General features: G+C 43.3%; 1 long non-coding RNA gene across 2 annotated transcripts; it reads right to left on the bottom strand.

Annotated features, from left to right (window-relative positions):
• Positions 1-3,927: 3,927 nt before the first annotated feature.
• On the bottom strand, positions 3,928-19,630 carry LOC137610951 (uncharacterized). 2 transcript variants are annotated; one of them, XR_011038559.1, is made up of 3 exons: positions 18,572-19,630; positions 4,564-6,191; positions 3,928-4,461 (listed from the first exon to the last, which is right to left on the bottom strand). It is a non-coding gene; the product is annotated as an uncharacterized lncRNA (long non-coding RNA). The 2 variants fall into 2 exon arrangements; XR_011038560.1 differs by lacking the exon at positions 18,572-19,630 and adding an exon at positions 7,977-8,120.
• Positions 19,631-20,806: the final 1,176 nt, after the last annotated feature.

The raw sequence follows: 20,806 nt of genomic DNA, 5'->3' as shown, positions 1-20,806 counted from the left end.
CTCTATCCCAGCCACACCACGTCTGATAAGAAAAAAGACATGTGGTGCATTAGTGTAGCATCTTAGCCAGCCATACTACCGTAGTAATTCCTACTTTGATATGAGGGAACCTGAGGAGGACGAGAGGAATATCTCCACCAGGCAGCTGAACCAGCCTTGATATGGGACTAGACATGTGTGGGAGATAGACGAAGGAGGAAAGAGACTCTTCCTCATCTCTGGGCAGCGGGATTAGAATGTTTACCCGCTAATGTCTTTAGCTACACCGATACTAGAAAAACACACAAAAATACATATGCACGCTGATACAAATAAGGTAGATACTCTTCACACAAACACAGACTTGATCCATATTATTTCCCATACATGCACAGACAGGAACTCCTGTGCATCCAGTTCGTTCAGCTGGCCAGGCCTTGCTTTGTGTGTTTGTGGGTGCTGAGGTCTGCACCCATCTGCTCTGTGTGTGTGTAATCTGCCTCAGACAGGCTACAGCGCTTAAAGGGGCAGGACTGCAAACACTACTCTGGGATGAGACACCTGCCACACGACTAAGACCAGAGCTCTGACGCACAAACACACACAGATGGATAGGCCACATTTACCACATTGGACAAAGCAGTCACTCCATTACAGCCCAGGCAGCGTCACACTCAGGTGTTTTTAGACTATTTAAACCATAAAGTCATTCTTATTCGTGCATTTCCTGAGGTGTGTGGATTTTACATCCCTGTGTTGCAATGACCAGTCCTAATTGGCTGGTATTAATCATCCATGGAGGAAGTACATTTGACGGTTCTATTTAACTATGGTGTTCATAATACTCCTGGTGAGGAGGGAAAAGTCTCTACTTATCCTCTTCTTGAAGTCTAGCTTCGAGCATCTGCTGTCAGGGTGTCACGTCTGAATTTAGCAAAAGCCCAGGCACGAGGTGGCTGCGTTTTAAATGCCCAATGCTCAAAGGACTGTCTGTCGTGCCGCGGCTCGGCGTGCCAAATCAGAGCTGGCTAGGAGCTCCCTATAGGCGAACAGATGGCCATTACTATCATTTATAACTTATTAGGGCCTATAATCCTACCTGCGTCAAACACGCCCCGACGCTTACGGCTGGGTCCTTTTTTTTCCTGCTTCATTTAAAACAGTTCCACATGCCAGAGAAGTCCTCATCACGAATTCCTCTCTATCCCTCTGTATTGTTAATCTCTAAACTGCGTGGTTGACACATATGTGCAGGAATGATATCATATAGGGCTATCTTTACTTTAAATCAACAGTCAACAGATTGCCCCCACTATGGCACAGAGCTTGAAGAGGATATTGCTGGATGGAAATGCAGGAAAAACATGCGGCATTTGGTCATTTTCACCAACTGTAAAGGAAAATCAAACAAAATTATGTTTATTTTCATGAGCCAGCACTGTTTTCACTGATAGGCTGCAATCATGGCAACAATAAACAGCCCGTGATTTGAGCTCATGGTGGGAAACTCACTTTAACGACTGTCGGCAGGTAGCATATTTGTGTTGAATAAAATTCTGATATTGAGCCACAGTGGATGTCCAATTTCTCCCAGATATCTGCCTCCTAACAAAGTCCTTCCTCTTACTTTGTCAGTCTTAGTCTGGCTCCACAGAGGCAATCGTCAGCGATGCCTCACATTCACCACCCAAGCAGGTGTGGGCATTGACGTTTCTGCTGTGAACAGGCTGCATCTGTCATGTGGCAAAGCAAAAATAACTCTAATCAATGTCCCCCTCGGACACACACGTACACACACACACACAAACACACTCACACAAACACACACACACACACACACACACACACACACACACACACACACACACACACACACACACACACACACACACACACACACACATTATGTCTATGCACACAACCTTAGCATCGCTGTTCTCCAGCTAACCCTAAACCTGTGCATCCAAACCATCCACATTGAACTTTACTCAAACTTCAAAAGTAAACACAACCTAGCCAAGGCCGAAACGAAATCCCCAAACCTTTTGACTCAATATCGCGCCTCCCGTTGGCCGCCATTTTGCTGCAGCTACTTTGCTGCAGCCATTTTGTGTTCCTGCCACTTAGCAGTCTATTGAGCTTTAGCTTGGGATGCCAAATAGGACGTGTGAAACCCCCACCCGCCCACTCCGCCCGATCATTTGTGACCATTTGGAAGACAGACAAATAGATGGGCAGACAGAGAGACAGAAGGAAGGCAGATGACTGGCTTTGATGAGCTTTATGGGGACATGTGCAGAAGGACAGACAGACAAATGCGAGTCAGCAAACAGACGGATGGATAGTCGGACAGACAAGGTATATATGCACATGTGTCTGTGTGTGTGTGTGTGTGTGTGTGTGTGTGTGTGTGTATATATGTGTGTGTGTGACAGAGAGAGAGAGAGCGGATGTCAGACCAGGTTGTGTGTTCCTGCAGTGGCAGAGATGAGAGGGAGAGAACAGGAAGCCGCTCTCCTGGAGACAGATGGACTGCCATTCTGTGGACACACACACACACACACACACGAGTGACACACAACAGTGCAGCCAGCATGAGAACACATCAGAGCACGACTGCTGAAAACAGAAAAACACCAAGATGCTAGCCTAAACAGGCGTCACGGACACAGATGCAGCATTCAAGAGAGTGAAGGAAGCAATGCAAACAAAACAAAGTTTGCTTCACAAAACTTCTTCCTGTGGTTTAATTGAGGAAATGCTTCTGAAATCTTACAAAATAAGATGTTAAAAAAATCCACATGGACTACAGCAAGATGTTGATTGACGAACATGCATGACACACTCACGCTCTGAACAGGTGTTAATCCTGCCTGCCTCAGGTATGTGGTGACAACCTGCTCACACCCAACTTGAGAGCTCTAGCGGATCTAGGCTACGCCAGGTTGTCACACAGGATGTGTTGTGTGTGTGTGTACGCAAAAACACACAAGTGCACATTCCGATTCTTCTCCGCACTTTTCACTGACTTTATTTTGAACAGAGATGCAGGAAAAAGGAAGGAACCGGGAAGTGAGGGAGCGAAGATGAGAGCCCGAACAGACATCGACTCCAGCAGCGACAACAGCAGTATCACACCGTGTGCTTGGGTGTTTCTGTGAGTGTCTGCGAACGTGTGTGTGTGTGTGCGCCCAGGCGCGTGTGTTAGGTGTGTTTCACAGGATTGCCAACACATCTCCTCGCAGCGAGAGCCCTATAGGAACAGAGACATCTGTGGAGTGAAAGGACGCCAGCTTGCATGGTTGTCTCTAGAGAAAGGAGAGGATGGAAAGAGGAGAGAGGAGTGGAGAGGAGTAGGAAGAGGAAGATGAACCGGCAGGAGGATGGAGGAGAATCGGCAGGAGCTCCAAACCTTGTGTGTCAGGAGATAATTAGAGGAACCCTGTCTCGGTTAGACAGAAATGTTTCATCTGAAAAAGTTTCTCAGTGGAGTCCTGAAGTAAAACAAGACAACAAGGCAGATAAATTTAAATATTTTCCGATTTATCCCAATTTATTAGATGAAAAAGTATCAAAATAAGTCAATTAAATGATTGGCTATTAGTTTGCTTCATTTGTACTGAAAAACACGTCAATTACTTTTTTGTGATCAATATTTGATGGCGTTCTTTGACCTTAATCAGTTATATTAAAAGCTTTGTGTTGTTTCTGCTGCTAGGTGACTCACAGTAACAATACAGAAAATGTTGAGCCTGAAAACACGAGAAGTGCTGTTCTCATTGTTAAATAACCGTCATCATCAATGAAAGTCTGTAAATCTTGAAAATCAGAGAGACTCGGATAGAAGGTTTCATGGATTCGCTTGTGTGAAAAGTTTTCTTTCAGGTTTCTTTCTAGTTACTTTTGTCAGTTTCCTCCATCACACCATGACTCGCTCCTGGAGGAACAAAAACAAACATATCTTACTTTTCATATTTTATTACCTTGAAAAAGTAGACATTTCACCATAATACACAGCGAAGGTCAATTTCTATCTCTTTATGTGAATATGCTGTATAGAAGGTAATAATGAGTGAGCTGCATGTGATGAACGTTAACCTTGAACACACCACGAATTAAAGTCAGTGAATCAAATCTGCCTCGCAAACATAAGAATAAAGCACCTCAGTGATAAACGAAAGGCTCCCTCAGTGAACATCAGCAGATCAGAAAACAGATATTGAAAATGTTGGCCTTCTTCAACAATCCGTCAATAACCCTGCAGCCAGGGACGTCCACCACAAATGGAGTTGATGGCAATACAAGCAAATCTTCTCCTTTTGTACAAAGCAAGTGCTCTCGAGCAGATGTGTGCTGCAGACCTTGGGGGTTTAAGCCAGGCAACAGGACACAGGTGCACACGCTCTCTGCTCTCGATGAAAGGTCAGCCAAATTCAGTGAGGGATGCAACCTTCCAGCTTTTGTCTGTAAGTGTGTGTGAGCCTGTAAAAAGAAAAAAAAAGAAAAAAGAAATGTGAAAGAGAATGAAACAAGGACAGTTAGGATTTGTTTCCAGTCTGAATATTTACAGTATATACAGATTACTTTTGTAGAATTGGTGGTGCATTATCCCACTTTTCTTCCTGGATAACCATCATCTCCACACATCCAATCTGAGAAGGTATACAGGAGAAAACATGTGCAGCCGGACGCGTGCCAGAAGAGACAGAAGGTCCGCAATGATGTTTCACTACATAGATTATGCAGATACCACGGTTAGAACGAGGAACAGACAGAGAGAAGGAAAACGGGAGTGGGAGAAAGAGAAGATGAGAGACGGACAAACAGGCGACGCACAAATACAGACGGAAAGAGCGTAGAGAGATGGGAGCGGGCACAGAGAGACGGAGCGGGTGTACGCATGAGAGGGAGGACATGAGAGACGGAGAGAGGGAAGTGAAGCAGAGAGGGGTGTGTGCATGCTACAGCTGGCAGAGGGATTCCCAGAGCCAACTGCTAGTGTAGTGGAGCTCCTTAACAACTTCACAGGACTCTCAGAAAGGAGCTTTAAAGTGGCCACATGGCCTGGCCAGCACAGCAGAGCAGAGCAGCAGGCTTTACTGGGGCTCTGCACACACACAAACACACACACACACAAAGATTCACGTACATGTATTCATACACACACAAGCTCAAACAAGACTCGGGCCGCCAGCTGCTGACAGGGACAAGAGTGTCCAGAGTGATTAATCTGTGTGAGCGTGTGTGTGTGTGTGTGTGTGTGTGTGTGTGTGTGTGTGTGTGTGTGTGTGTGTGTGTGTGTGTGTGTGTGTGTGTGTGTGTGTGTGTGTGTGTGTGTGTGTGTGTGTGTGTTGGGAGGAGGCAGGAGGTTGGCAAAAAAAAGCAAAAGAGCAAAAAGCCTTTCCTGACCTTGCATGGTATATAGAAAATATCAAATAAACCTGCATGAAATTATGAAGTTTCTCAAAGACATTTGTATCTCCTTTTTCTTTGTGCCTTTATGCACAAAGCAAAAAATCTAAATGTCCAAAAAATGTTTTCTTGCTCCTCATCCTCCTTATGTTACGTATCCAGGAGCCAAAATGTTTGGTGCATACCGTTCAAGCAAAGCGGCTTTGCTTTGTGCCCTTTGATTCTTTTGATAGCGGTGAACGGTGATCATCAAATGTTTTCAGCAAGTTAAGCCTCCTAATTTCAGAATCACCTCCTGATCCTTGAAATACCAAAGCTTGATGCAATGTCAGAATTGGTTCTTTTTTCCATGTGCTCCATTCCCATGCTTTATAATCATTCTCTCTCATTTGAGCTGAACCTTGATAGAAAAGAATGAAGGGGGGGGGGGGGGGTCAGGATGGGGAGGAAAATGAGGATGAGATGCCATCACACATTCGACAGATATCTCCCCCTCTCTTTCTCAAAGCCTCTTCGGACGCCCGTCTGTCTGGATCTGCAAAGAATATTTTCTAAGGGTTGTTCAGCAACAAAAGTTTTCCAGCCTGGATTGCTGTCTCTCTTTTTTGTCCCAGCATCACTATGCTAGACCACCACTATACTAATGGAGGGGCATTAGCATTTCAAGGAGCCTCCATTAAGGAGGGCAAGAAAAGCTGCTCTCAGTGCAGGGAAATCCATTTTGTCCCGGGCTCCAACATCTGCTGCAGCCAACCCAGCCAGAAGGACGATGGGATAAAGCCGAAGAGCCCTCTGATTTACTGTAATGACAGACAGACAGATAGACAGGCAGAACGGATGACCATATGTGGAAACAAGGGAGAAAAAGGGAAAAGACAAAAACAACTTCTGTCTCACTGTCTGTCATTTTCTGGTGCTTTCTATGTGCATGTGTTAGTGATGGTGATGAGTGGTGGTGGTCATGGGAAAGGCAGGTTGCCAGATTAAGCTCTGCCGGGTAAAATCCTTTACGCCATCAGCCGTGTGCGGAATAAAGACAACAATATCTTAGAAATAGGATGTCATAGTAGAGCTAGAGTTAGTGGTGAGAGGACATCTGCAGTTATAATGGCACAGACTCACAGGCTTGATGTCATCTGGTCTCACATAATGGCTAAAAGACCTGAACCAAAAAGAGACGAAGAGTGAAAAGAGGTGGCAGAGATGCAAATGGACAGAGGGACACAAGGCCTTGATCCCTGTCCCATCTGTCTCCCTGTTCTCAGTGCCCCCCTATATCCTTCATCTCATTCTCTATGGTGGTCTCCTGTTTGCTATGGTCTAAAGGTCTCTCTATCCTAAAGCTTGAGCATCATGGAATCAAAGCAGACAGACACACACACACTCAGCAACACACTTGTACACAATTCAGAACTGGGAAAACATCAGCAGAAACCTAAAGCAGGAGTCTATCTTTTTTTTTTCTTTGTAGTAACACACGGAATGTAATGACAGTCTGTCCTTCTAATGATAGAGCATGTCTCAATTACATGACCTTTTCCCACCCAAACAGAGCGTTTGTGATGTCATGGCGCCGCTGCACAGATATTTTTATGCTCATCTGCATGAAGCTCCCCTGATAATAACACATTCTTTGAGATAAACACCATAGCAATGGTAGCAGGCAACCTCTACGCTGCTGTGACACAACGCAACACGACTGTGATGGATAACGACTGTTGCTGCACACCAAAACAAAAACCTCCCTCTGGCTGATAAACAGTTTTTTGTTCTGTTTTTTCAGAGAAGCATATCTGAGTGTTTGGCTGGTTAAATTCATCTGTCTCTGCACTATGCCACCTACGAGTAAAGATACTGATACAAGGTGTCTGCTGGAGTTTAAACAGATGGAGAGCCTCTGCTGGGAAGGTCTATTAAAGAGGCTTCTCCTCTCCAAAAAACGTAGAAAAATATGTCTTAAATCTTGGCTTCATTTAGCAGTCTGCTATTAAGAAGAGGTGGCTGCTTCCAAAGCAGTTTTTTCTTTTTTCTTGGAAGTTGCAAAAACAATTTGATGCATATTGGAAGAGCCTACATGTCAGCTTCATGGGTGACTGGATTTGAAACTCCGATTTTCCAAAAATCCATCAGACAAATAACACCTACAGAACGTTTTTAAAAAAACACTGAAAGTACTGAATGTTTTTAACCACCACACAAGCCTCTATGACAGAGGCTCCATCAGAGGAAAATCTAATGAATTTCCATGGGGACTTTGAAATGCAGTTTAAGATTAACAGGCATTTTGTAGAAGTTGGTACTTATGCAGATGAAACTTTATTAAACTCTGGTGATGCCATGATAAACTACGCTGTGAGAAACATCATCCTCACACCAAGACAGTCAGAGGTACAGTATGGTGTCCAGGTTACAGTGGATGCACAAAGACAGACACTGATTAAAACAAACCTCCTCAGACTGCTGCAGAGGTAAATGCTGGGAAATAACTTTATTGGTTCTTGCAAAAAATATCAAATTTACTGTTTTCAATACTAAATTGAAGTACTCTCATTCTTTGCTATGAATGTGTACACACAAAAACATACGTGCACACTTGCTCTCTGGTCAGCCCAACTAAGTCTGTGGAGAAGGAGGGCGATGATGTCATCAAAATGAGACCGATTCAGCTGCAGAGAACACCTGGTGGCTTAAATCACAGGAGAGCCATTACATGTCGAAAATGTCATCGCACCTGTACACATTCAGACACACACACACACACACACACACACACACACACACACACACACACACACACACACATAGAACCGTCAACTGATTTGCAATTTCAACTAGAAATAAATAAAACATTTGAAAAATGGCAACAAACTGGATGCTGCAAAAACCTCCTCTCTTTAGAGCCCCCATATCTCTCTCTCCCTCTCTCTAGCAGCCTGATGAATGTTTTTTACTCTGTGTGGTCCAGACATAAGTCATCCAGGTCACTTGCTTCACTCTGTTTACTAGTAGGTTATTTCTGACGCACACACACCTACACACAGATGCACATCATGGCTTACTCTGTCTCTCCAGGTCTTCTTCTGAGCTCCATCCCTCCTAACAATTATCTTTGGTGTTACCTCACACATCGGGCACCTCAGAGTCTGAAGCTGCTTCCAGGCAAGTCATACTCGAGAGGTGTGTTTACAAAAGCCGGGCTTAAATTGTGAGTGTGTGTGTAAGCATGAGGAAGAGAAGTAAGTGCAGCTAGACGCTTGTAGTTTGCAAAGTAACACTTTAAAAGGAAGGCTTGAAGTGCTCTTCCTGCTACCAGATCATGTCCAGTGTGTACATACACAAACACTACAAACACAGACACACATACACAGACACAGACACACACACACACACACACACACATAGAGCCAGATGGACAGCAGTGCTAAGGCTTAGTTTAATGACAAAAGGACCCTCAATCTGGACACGGATTTATCACTCACTTTAAAGTCCATCTGCGAGAAGTTTGGACTGCAAACACAACTGTTCAATCTCTCCATCGTCCACTTGCGCTCAAGCAACTCCCCATTTCCCTCTCTGCAGGCCACACTCTCACACTTTCTAATACATCTCACGCATCAATTACCAGTATTAATGATAAATGTTTGAACACAAGGGTGGTGATGGTGGTGGTGGGGTCTCTCAGCCCGGTGGCGATATCACAGCAACCATCGGATTTTATTTCCTGGGTTTAGTGGTGTCCAGGGCCCTGGCAGCACATGGGGTAGGGTGGGGTGGGGGGTTGAGGGGAGGCTGGGAGGCAGATAGACAAGAAGAGTGACAGCAGAGAGATAGACTAGCTACCTATTTATAGCCCAGGCCATCTGCAGAGCTCCCTCTTGTCTTTGGTCATCCTGTTCACAAAGGCTTGGAGGCAGATTCCAGCAGCCCAGCGCCCAGCCGCTCCATTCACTATTCATTCCAGAGCCGGCAGCACCATATGGATCCGGCCCCACTGCTGGGCCCTGGTCGGCCTGCTTCTCCCTCTCCATCTCCCCCTTCAGATTGACATGAAGCCTGGCTCTACTTTCTTTTACACCCCTCTTTCTCCTTGTGTTTTTCTCCTTCTATCTTAAAGGCACCAGACCGGCCAGACCCCCACCCACCCCACTTCTCCTTCCCTCTCGTCCCTAGTACTCTCCCTCCTCCTCTCTCCTCCTGTCTTTCTTTACACACAGGCCAGACCTTCCTCTCCTCCCTATTCCCACTCTCAGACAAATGATCTCATTTAATTCCCTGACACCTGCAAAGAGCTAATGTGACCTTAAGTGGTCAAGGCCTTACTACATCTCCATTCCCACCCAAACTGACACATTAGACTTATACTGTATATCACCACAGCAACACGTCACAATCCTATTCTGTTAATCATCGGCATCATATGTCAGCTTACAGGTTGGATACTCCCACACCACTTCCTTTTCGTCAGCTCAGATCCCCTTTCCAGCTTGACCATCTCACTTCAATCATGCAGGCCAAACTGACAATAAAGCGGAAATGAGTCAGAGAAGGGGATTCCACACAAGGAAACTGCTAATGATGCTACAAAATGTTGCCCCTCAGGGGAAGTAAGACGATTGTGAAACTAAACTCAAACGGACCTTCTGTCAGCCTCACTCTGTTCCACTGGATTCTTTGATCTATTGGGGAAAAAGAATTATAGCCGTGTTACTCACCAAACTAGTTCAGCGTGGTAAGTGTGTTATAAAGCCACATCTAAATTACATGATAGAACTAACAAAAGCTGGCAGACAGAGCTATGGTAGTTTTCTTATTGGCAACCAAATGTATGTAAAGGCCATATACACCCACACCTATGATGCTGACATTCATTATAATAAACACACCAGCTTCCTTGAGGCATCAAGCAACATCATCCTATAAATTGTGAATCTGGTAAAACTAATGGTGAACAACCTGTCTGGTCTTCTTTATCCTAATGTGTTTTCCCCATTGGACCTATTTGAAGCGGTATCACTCCATCCCAAGACCTAAAAAAAAATAAAAATAATTATGCTCCCAAACTATACATCTTTTATTGAGCTCTCACTACAGAAGTGTCAAAATTTTAATGTTCAAAAATTGCGAACAGTCTATTTATTGTATTGCACTGTTTTACAAAAAATAAATGAAAAATACAGTTCCTACCATTTCCCCCCATATTAATGGGAGAGTTTTACCTGCTAACTGCAGATGGAGAAGGTATTTTGCTGTGATCATATTTTTAGAAGATGGATAACATCAACGGTTCACTAGTAGACATGGGTGTCATTCAGCTCTATGTGTGGTGTTCACCTTGGGATCTGTGGCGCCTGAGGCCTAGGCCAGCCCAGTTAACCATGCATGCTGTGCTGGGCCTAACCTAATTAGGTGCCATCCCAATGTCAACACTGCTGTGTTCAGTGCGTGACAAAAGACAAGCCCTTTCTCCCTCTATTCAAACTGTGAAAGGGCTACAAAAAGTCGGGTTAGAGAGAAACTACCATCTGCAAGCTCTGTGTGTGTATTTGCATGTGTGTGATGCAGGCTGTCCTTTGCTTTCAGCCGTTCACTGCGAAATGCAAGATATAAGGCATCTGACCAACTTCTTTATCTTAGCGGGACATTAGCAGCAGCGAGTGGACATTTCAGTTCATTCAAAGTTTCTTCCGTTTTTCTCACAACAGCCAATGCACATCATACATTACGGATTACGATGTGCGTTGAATCCATTCCCACTTTAAATGCATGTGCATTCTAATTTCATGCAGTGATTTCATTTAATTTTATTTGATTTTGCATCCTCCGCATCATTATAGCAACAAACAAACAAAAAAAACACACAAATCCCAATTATGGTCAATCAAACATGGCACCTCCAGCACTGATGCACATGCATGTTCACACTCAGTGTTGCCTTTTTAGCGCGTCGTCAAACCATCCACTAATTCCATTTATACGGATAAACCACTCTCACAAATAGATTACCTGCTACATGCGATCTCCTCTTTCACTGCGAAATGGTGGCACGCAGCCACATCCTCCCACTGCTTCGTAGTCCATTAAAATACAGATGAGAGCATTTTACAGCCTGGGCCAACAGCAACGCCTCCCAGCTAATCCACCAACAAACACAAACATCAGATGAATTATCTGTAATGTAGAGGACTCTGTTCTGGCACTGGTGATGGAGAAATGAAACAAAACATGAGTTTATTTTTGGTAAATATTTGGATTTCATTTTGATTCTGCTTTTCTTGCACATAATTAGCTGGCAAATATAGATCCATTTAGAAATCCCAGCTTTTTTCATCAAGAGGGAATTGGTGTCTTTAAGTGCGCTTCCAGCAGTTCTTTTCAGAACTGCCTCACGCGTAAACTAGATAGGAGAGAAAAGTTTGTTCTCTTTCAGCATTTGAATAGTTTTGTCAAGTTCAGCTCCCACAAATGCAGTTTTCAGATGATGAACCACTCTCTGAATCCTCAATCCATCCATCTATCTGTGGCCACTAGCACACATGACAGTTTCACTGGTTCAGGAGCCAAGCAAACATTGCTGCTCTGACAAGCGAATCTCTCCCGTGTTGGAATCTCATCTGCTTAAAGCGCTGTTTATTCAGCACACATCCTTTTAATACTGAATCTTGGCAACGGCGCATGAAATCCAGCACCTTAATTCCATTAGCTTGTTACTCCAATAAGTCCCAATAATCTAAAACTAACTGCAACACATACACAGACACTGGAAATACACAAGCCGTAGCTGCTCCCTCTGGGGTATTTTTAATAACACTAATAGCCTTTAAAAGTTGATTCATTCTACTGATATTAAAGTAAATGGCCACATTAACCTGGGCTGTCTGGGATTAACTGCAGCGGCGCTTTGTCATAATGAGGAAGCAAAAACCAGTAGCAATATGAAACACAGCAGGTTTGAAGGATTTAATGTAATTACATCACAAAGATGTAAAGACTCCACAGCTGAAGAAAGTTGTTATTCAAATGCTTTCTCTTTCCCACTGCTCCTTAGTTTCCCACCATCCTGAATGAACCGCCTTCTGCTTGATCATAGTCCCCAAACAGGTCCAAAGCTATTGTTGATAAGAGACTGAAGCTTCTCTTCAAATGGGGCTTAGCAAGCGTCATTCAAAGACTCTGCTCTTCATTTGAGAAATAGTGACTCAGCTTTTGTTAGTAGAGGGGGTGAAAGGGGTCCTTAAAGACCCAGATGCCCTTGGTGGGAAAGAACCGATAAATCTGCAAAAACCAACACAAAACTGAAATGAAAATAATGCCGGACGGTCCGAGAGAACGACAGCAGTATGAGGCAGATTATCTGAGAGGAAAGAGAAAGGGAAGGTAAAAGCATACCAAAGGAGAAAGGCCTGAAAAAGTCTGTGCTTGGTCTGATCCTGTGTGAGCCGATGAGATGGGTGACGGGTGAGGAGGGGCGAGAGATAAGAGCCAAAGAGGATTAGGGCCGTGAGAACCTTTGTTGTTGTGATCAGTTAAAAGCAATGGCTCTTAATGATCCACCTGACTGCTCCAACATGCTTACAGCAGCAAATCTGAGTGCAAAGGTGTGGCAAGACGGCTTCAGCATCTCTGAGCACCGACTCAAGCAAGGTCATGTCTGCAGCAACAGAGGCAAATTCTCTGAACTGTGAATGACTTGGGCAATTAACGCATGAACACAACACTCTTGACTGATGTGGATAATTCATGTTAAGAATTATGTAATGCATATAAAGTAGCAAATGTTCAAAAACAACCTACATAATGCATCATGTAGAAAGGAAAATTAAATTCTGAAGTTCAAAAAAAAATTTTTTTTAATTTTGTAGTTTTGTCGCCTTTATATTGGCAGTTCAGTAACCTGAGGGAGGCTACTCAGTTTGTTGCTGGGCTGGAAATATGAGTGAGTTTAAAAAAAACACTTTTTCAAAGAAAAAAACTCTCCCCATGTGAACAACAGTGGAGCAGTGAGAGTGACTCAAACTACAACAGTGAAAGGTCTGGAGGATGGGAGTCAGTTTCATCTGATGGTGTGGTTGCAAGTTGAGACCAACCGAATGAAACCAACAGAACAAACCTTGTCTCTTCCCAAAGAGGAAAAAAAGTGGAACCCTCTCTCTGAATCTAACGTTGGGTTTCTTCAATAACAGAAAAACAGAAACAACCATAGCTTCAGGTGACTATGCAAAATACAAAAGAAATACTACATCCAAATTTTTGATTTTTTTTTTTAATTCTAAGTTTGTATAGACATGTAGTGCCTTGATCAATTACTATTGTTATTCTGATATAACATCTCAAAATATCACGTTGCTTTAAGGACAGTGCCTTCTCTCTGGAATTGTATTGTTACTGCTAACTGCTGTTAATTCAGTCATATTAGCTGCCTGTGCCCGGAGTGGGTGCTTGGCGTTCATGGGAAAGTTGGTTTACATTAGCTTTGGTTCACCACAAGAAGAGTTTCAGGGATCAGGTGCCTGAAGTTGAGCAGGATGTATTCTTATTCCTCATAGGTTTTATGTGCCTGTAACAAATAACTACTAAGCAAAGAATTTGTTTGTGTGAATTTGTATTGATCTGAACTGCTTCATATTTCCCAGGTGTATTTTTTTAGGACATGTGGATGTAAAGAGTCAAATTTGGTTCAATATAGACTTGATCTGTGAATAAGTAAACTAGCAGTACCGAAAAGGCAGCCGGTTGTCAGCTCAATTCAAATCAGTGAGGAAGATAAACAAACACACAGCCACAGATTTATATCAGCAGAAATCAAGCTTCGATTGACAGCAGTCATGCAGCCTCAGTTTACTGCAGAAGCAGAAGTGCTAGTGTAAGGTTGGGTTAACCTTCCGTCTCTGTCAGGCATCAGTTCGGATGTAGTTTGGATGAACGGTGCTGTAGAGAGTCAGGTTTTGAACAGGCACTACACAAGCCTCAAGAAATCTCCAAGACACAGATGTAAGGTTGGGATGCTGACATTAATAAGGCAGAGATGGGATGATTATTCATGGATGGATGGATGGATGGATGGATGGATGGATGGATGGATGGATGGATGGATGGATGGACGGATGGACGGATCACTTTGGAGATGCTCGCTGTCATGTGATCTACTTTGAACTTAAACTGAGTTAGTAGTTTAGTACGTAAATATTACATAGAATATTTACGTAGGATAGTTAAGCAGTTTTATCATTTCAATGTAGAAGGAAAAAGTATTATCATTTCTTTGTTGTAGTTGTTTATTTCTCTACCATTTAAACTCACTTAAATATCTTGGAATTATGAATGTGTACATGTGCTTTCCAGTATTTGCAGCACTTAATACAAGAACAACTCACGCTGAGATGCTGCAGCCTTTCATCAAACACAAGAAACATCGTTCATCACAGTGGAAGCATGGGTGGTCAGCGACGGAACAGGACAGAGCAATGAAACAGCCCCAGCTGTTTTTACAGAAAGGAGTGTGTTTCCTACATTAACTCTCTCTTCCCTTTGTGTCACATAAATATATGCAGATTGAGTAAGAGTGGGGTGACTGCGGTCAGATGGTTTGGGCTTATGAGGAAGTAGGCTCTGCTGCAACGAAGAAATACAGCAGAAGGGAACAAGGCCATCCCAGAATGCTAACTTCATGTGGTGTTGCTTTGTTCTGTCTACACAACAACAGACCGCGAGCTGGACACTAACACAAGCTCACACAAGGCACACTGCACAATCTATTGTGTAGAATTTCTGTTCCTAAATATTTCTATTCAATAACTGACAAATGTTGCTGCTGCTTTGCTACCGTAACGGGGCTAGCACTCAGGAGTCTGAAATATGACAAAGGATAAGACAAAAAGGTTGAGGTTTGGTTGAGGCCTGCAATGCGCTGGCGATTTGTGTAGTATGTACCCCACCTCTTGCCTGTAGTCAGCTGGGATTGATTTCAATAGAACAGTGACCCAAAAGGCAGAGAAGTTGCTGTAGACGAGGAGATTGCAATTGTTTTGTCTTCAAAATGGATGGATGGATGGATGGATTGACGGATGGTGTTTGGTTGAAATCAGTTTAAAGTACATAAACATATTCAGTAAATTACTAGCTTTAAACTAGTCATGTTGCCTCGAACTAAAGCAGGAACCTTGAAAATCTCGACTTTTGCCAGATGTCATTGAATCACAAGAATTCTCTAATTTCTATTTTTTCTGAGCACTTTATGATGTTCAAAACTTCTTTCCACTATTGATTGGCTTGTTGCGTTCAAGCCACCACTAGGTACCATATTTCTTGCCAACTAGATATAGAGGATTTGTTTAATTGAAAATGGGTTACTGTTGTCACTCTGTCAGCATTAAATACCCGAAATTTTGGTCATAAATACAACTCTAAACAAGGGAGTCAGAGACTGCAACATCCAGTGACATCATCACATTTTTGTGCCTCCGGCTTCCTGGAAATGTTGCTTTTTGTTTTGTGATTACATCTCATCAGGTTTCAGAGATGTGCACCTAAAAAGGCATAAAAGTGAAAATTCGACCTTGATCTACTTTTTCATGGTCAAGTTTGTGATCTAATTTTCATCCCCTAGCTTTCCTGAATATAATGCCTTTTGTTTTGTCTTTCTATTTTATCCGGTTCCTGAGATATGTACACAAAAAATGTACAATTTGACCTTGACCTAGTTTTCTCAAGGTCAAGGTCATCATCTCATTTTCATCCTCTTTGCCACCCAAGTAATGCGCTTTTTGTTTCATCTTTCTATCTGCAACAGTTGTGAAGATGTTTGACGGACAGATGGACAGACGGACACACAAACACTGACAATTACAATACATCAGCGCTTCGCGGGATGTAAAAAATATGAAAGATCTGCAGCCAACAATATACAGTCTGTAATGGGGAAGTTCTCTAAAATGAAACAAATCTTAAGAGAGAACTGTTTCACACATGCCATCTTCAAGATATCCATACAAAACCATGTGACCACAGAATCCAAGAAGTATCAGGCTGAGGTGGTACCAGAAGTCAGTTTCACATCTCACATATATTCTCAATTCCCCTTGGGATAGAGGAACCTGACAGTCTGCACCTTGGGATCGAAACAACACAGACATTCCGTTGCTCACTGACTAATTTCCAGTGAAGACACTGCATTGTGACTGCATCCGTTTCATCCCCACGGTAACTGACTCAGTGGTCAATAACACCAAATGTTAATGTTGATCATTTTTTGCAACATAACTCTGGGACAGATAAGACACCCTAAAGCAATTTAAAATTCACTCACAGGCAGCAAACTCACATCCATTCTCCTTGCTGCATTAAATCTGATTCCTACAATCTTCTTCTGACAGTAAGGGCAACCAAAAAACCACACTGTCATACTCCCTGTGTGAAAGTGGAGATACGTAGATATCTGATCATGGGTTACAGACTGCAAGCTGCAATGACAGCTGTGCAGCAGTGATAGGTGGGCGACACAGCAATGTGAACGTGTGATTGTATGCCAACAGGCAATATTGCCCAAAAGTTAAACTGCAGCCAATTTTTCCATACTGCCAACTCGTTGGTTTTGGTCACACTGGCCTAAATATTGAAGATTCAAAGAGAAAATAAGTTGATTTTTTACTACTTCTGGTGACTACTTACTTATACTTACTTATAGCTGCAGGGAACAGCATTAAATATTTTACAGTACCTCAGCTGTCAATCTCCATTGTCCACCACCTGTCACTAGACCTGAAGCCAGCTGTGTGTTGTGGGGGGAGTCTTGTGTGCAGGGCAGGGGTGGGGGCGTGCCTCCAGGGAGGCTTGGATTGGCCACTCCACAACCAGACTACAAGTCACTTGGGCAGTCACGGTGTCTTTGTCTACCAGTCCAATCTGGCCACATCATCTCTCCTATGTATCCATGTCTTCCATTGCCTCCTGCAGCTTGTCACGTTACAATAGGCCTCCATGCCGGATGCTCAGAGAGCACAGAGAGTCCAATCTGGACCACAAGACAGACTTAAGAGAGGCATGAAGGAGAACAGGAACGAGGGGACAGTTACTAACCACGAGTATTTTAATCAAGGCCACGAAATCCGAGCTGACTTGTGTCTGATGCAGTGGATTTTATTATCAAGTAAAACAGAATGAAGAGAATGCAGATAAAGTCATGGTAAGTTTGATCAAAGAATGTGTCCAATAACAAACCTCGTTTTTTACACAGATATTTCAAGCATCTCATGTCTCTGATTACAGCTTCTTGCATATGAAGACAGACTGAACAGCTCTGAATGTTGATTGGATAAAACCAGGACTCTGAAGGCTGTACCTCCATAATCTAATTTAAATATTCTGTGACCTGATATTTCCCGACAGATCCCTCACTGTCTTCTTTTAAAAAAAAGACAATGAAATTATTTCTTTTATTACAAAAACCAAAGACAACCGTGGATGTAACGGACATTGGCCTGATGCAGCGTTCGCTCCGTGGAAATCCCAGCTCGCCCCTCTTTTCTGGGTTTATTCCGGTGACACGTCACTAGTGTTTAGGGGTGTGCAGGCCACGCCCCACAGGTTTCCACGCTGCTACAAGAGTCCAGCGCCACCAATAGATGCTCACACTCCTCCACGCGATAGGCGCGTGCAGCGCGGCAGAGGCGGACGGGAGCGCGAGAATTCTGCGGGACGGAGGAGCGCCGACGCGCGTCTGCGGGGCTGTGCGGGTGTCTTCTCTAGTGGACACGGAGCGTTCAACTAGCAGAGATAAATGCGCTGTTTTTTGTTGTTGTTTTTTTTAAAGACAGGGTCAAATTTGGGGAGAATAATCGAGAAAAGTCGTGTAAAAAAAATAGATTGTTCAAAAGTTGTTTTACTTTTAAATTTCCATTCGCAGCTCACCTTCCAGCACTGAAGTTTTCGTTAATGTTTTGACTTTTTTTGTGCACGTTGTCTCCTAGTTTGTGACCTTTTATATTTTAATTCAGAAAATGAATGATTTGTAGCTCAACTTTTCCTCTAAAGGACGAATCGTTCTTCTGGGAATGTTCTTAACTCATCCCACCATAATTACACTCAGTCAGTTACAACAAATAAAAAGTCACTCTCGTTCAGTATTTTTGTCGTGCGTATTTCTGACGCGCTTTGGTAATTGGAATTTTGCGTAATATTCACCCACAGACGTCGGTGCTGCTGCAGGGCGAAGGATCATCTGGTTGACCGGTGCGCAGACAGCCCGACGCCGGGACGGCAGGGCGCGTTTCTCCTCTCTGGCAGATCGGCTTTGTTTCCCAAACCTTATCTCTTGAACCCAAACTAATAGGCTGGTGACCTTCGCTGGAACTGAGGAATGTCTTTCAGTCTCAGACGGAGCAAAAGAACCAGATAAACTTGTGCCTCTTCGTTAGGACGTGGGCTGCATTGGAAATTCACAAAACTTTTTGAAAGTTCTTCCTACCCCTACCCCTACCCCCCCCCCCCCGCCCAAAAAAAAGCTTCATACGGGATTGTATCTATTTGAAGATGACCATCATACTAATACATATGAATTATGTCTCACTGTTAATGATTTTGAAACATGCAGAGAAGATCAACTCTCCCCTATACCTAAACAAACTGAATAAAAACCTCCACTATCTTTTCCTTAAGGTTAAATTTATATTTCATGATACAAATTCAGATAATTTATTGACTTTTTCCCAGTCGTGAAACTTGGAACCCTGTCAGACTGGAAGGTGCAGAAAACACATAAAATACCTGTAGTCTGGCAACATGAACTCAGAATTACGACAGCAATAAAAGTACAAATTTGATGGATGATATATTCTGATAATTTTCGGCCGACCTAAATAGTTCTCAACTTTGACGGTCATTAATAGAATCTAATTAAAACTTTTACAGTGTACAAAAAGGACTGCGGCTGATATGGTAGCTATTATATAGGCTAACCCAGTAAATTCATCTTTTCATTAGTGATTCATTAGGGTATGAGTCCAAGTAAAATTTAATTTTACTGCTGTGTGTGGATCCAGTTTTGTGTGGATCAAACTGATTTTAATATGCGTGAGATCTCTGTATCTTCACGGTTCATTTTACTTATTACAAGATAATTATAAACCAACGAACATTAGACAACAATTCTCGTATTAATGCAATGGGGGTAAGACGTAGCCTAATATTTTCCTCTGAATTGTTCATGCATTGAAAAGAAATATTGAAATAAAGTATCTCTACAGGTATTTGTACTCTGGACTATTACATGCATTCACCAGTCATCAGCGACCCGTCGTGAAAACTTCCCCGGTTCGGTCCCCAGGTTGATCATCTGAGAATTACTTCAGATTGACAATTCCGAAAACCCGTGTCCATAGAAACCGCCTCAGCGGCGCCGCGAGGATTGGCTCTAGGGCTGCTGTGAATGGGGTGACGTCACGGCGCCGGCGCCAGAGAGTCTGCTCCAAAGACAGAGCGAGAGAGGGGAGAGAGAGGGAGGAGACGGAGGAACAAGGGAGAATAGAGAGGAGAGGGTAGCGCCACTGCCAGAGGTTCCCTCGGCTTGCACCGACGTGCTCTTGCGCCAATTCATCACCTGGCTGTCAGACATCAGTCAGTGGGGGTGTCTGCGGAAGGTGCACAGCTGCGGGAAAGAAGGGAAGACAAGGAGAAAATGGAAAATTCGATTGCACCAGATGCGGACACAGTCTGCAGGAGTTCCAGATTATATTAGAAATGCATAAAACAACCTCACCAGACAGCTGAAGGAGAAGGTGTTCCTGTCTGCTGAAGAGAACCGCGCGTAAAAAAAACAAAAAAACGATGGTGCTCTGTGAAATCCTGCAGAATATTCCACCCGATATTCATTCCACATCGTATCCCGAACGCATGATCGTCAAATATAGACTTTAGCAATTCAGTCTCTGTCATTTAATCAAGGGAATGACTGTTTGTTTAAAGGTGAAAGCTTTTCATAGTCGTGTATACCTGCCTCTTCATCGCGAAACGGCGTCTCTCCTGTAAATCGTTTTTTAGAATAAACCGGGGAAAGCCTCTAAATCCTCTATTATTATTTTTTTTAGTGACCCTCTCATCTCGCCTCTTTAAAAAAAAACCTCACACATTTTATTTTATTGAGGAAATTTAATTCACAAAGCAAATATAATCGAGCACGTCACAACAGTCTACAACTGCCCTCGGGGGCAATTAGTGCAGCATCAAACAGCCTCTTACCTTCAGCTGAAGAATGAAGCGTGTAATTCCTACAAACAAATGGCTCATTCAGAAAACATTAAAGTGTCAATCGTAGTTAATCACCTCCTCCCGTGTTCGGATATGAAAGGCACATTTGGAGGCCGTGACTAAATGACGTTTGACACAACAGATTCGGGTGACATTTAACGCAAAGATGCGCGGAACC

This window comes from Antennarius striatus, chromosome 17 (assembly GCF_040054535.1).
Source record: "Antennarius striatus isolate MH-2024 chromosome 17, ASM4005453v1, whole genome shotgun sequence".
NCBI lineage: Eukaryota > Metazoa > Chordata > Actinopteri > Lophiiformes > Antennariidae > Antennarius > Antennarius striatus.
Note: the sequence above shows the minus strand (reverse complement) of the source record. Positions and strands in the feature narration are given on the sequence as shown.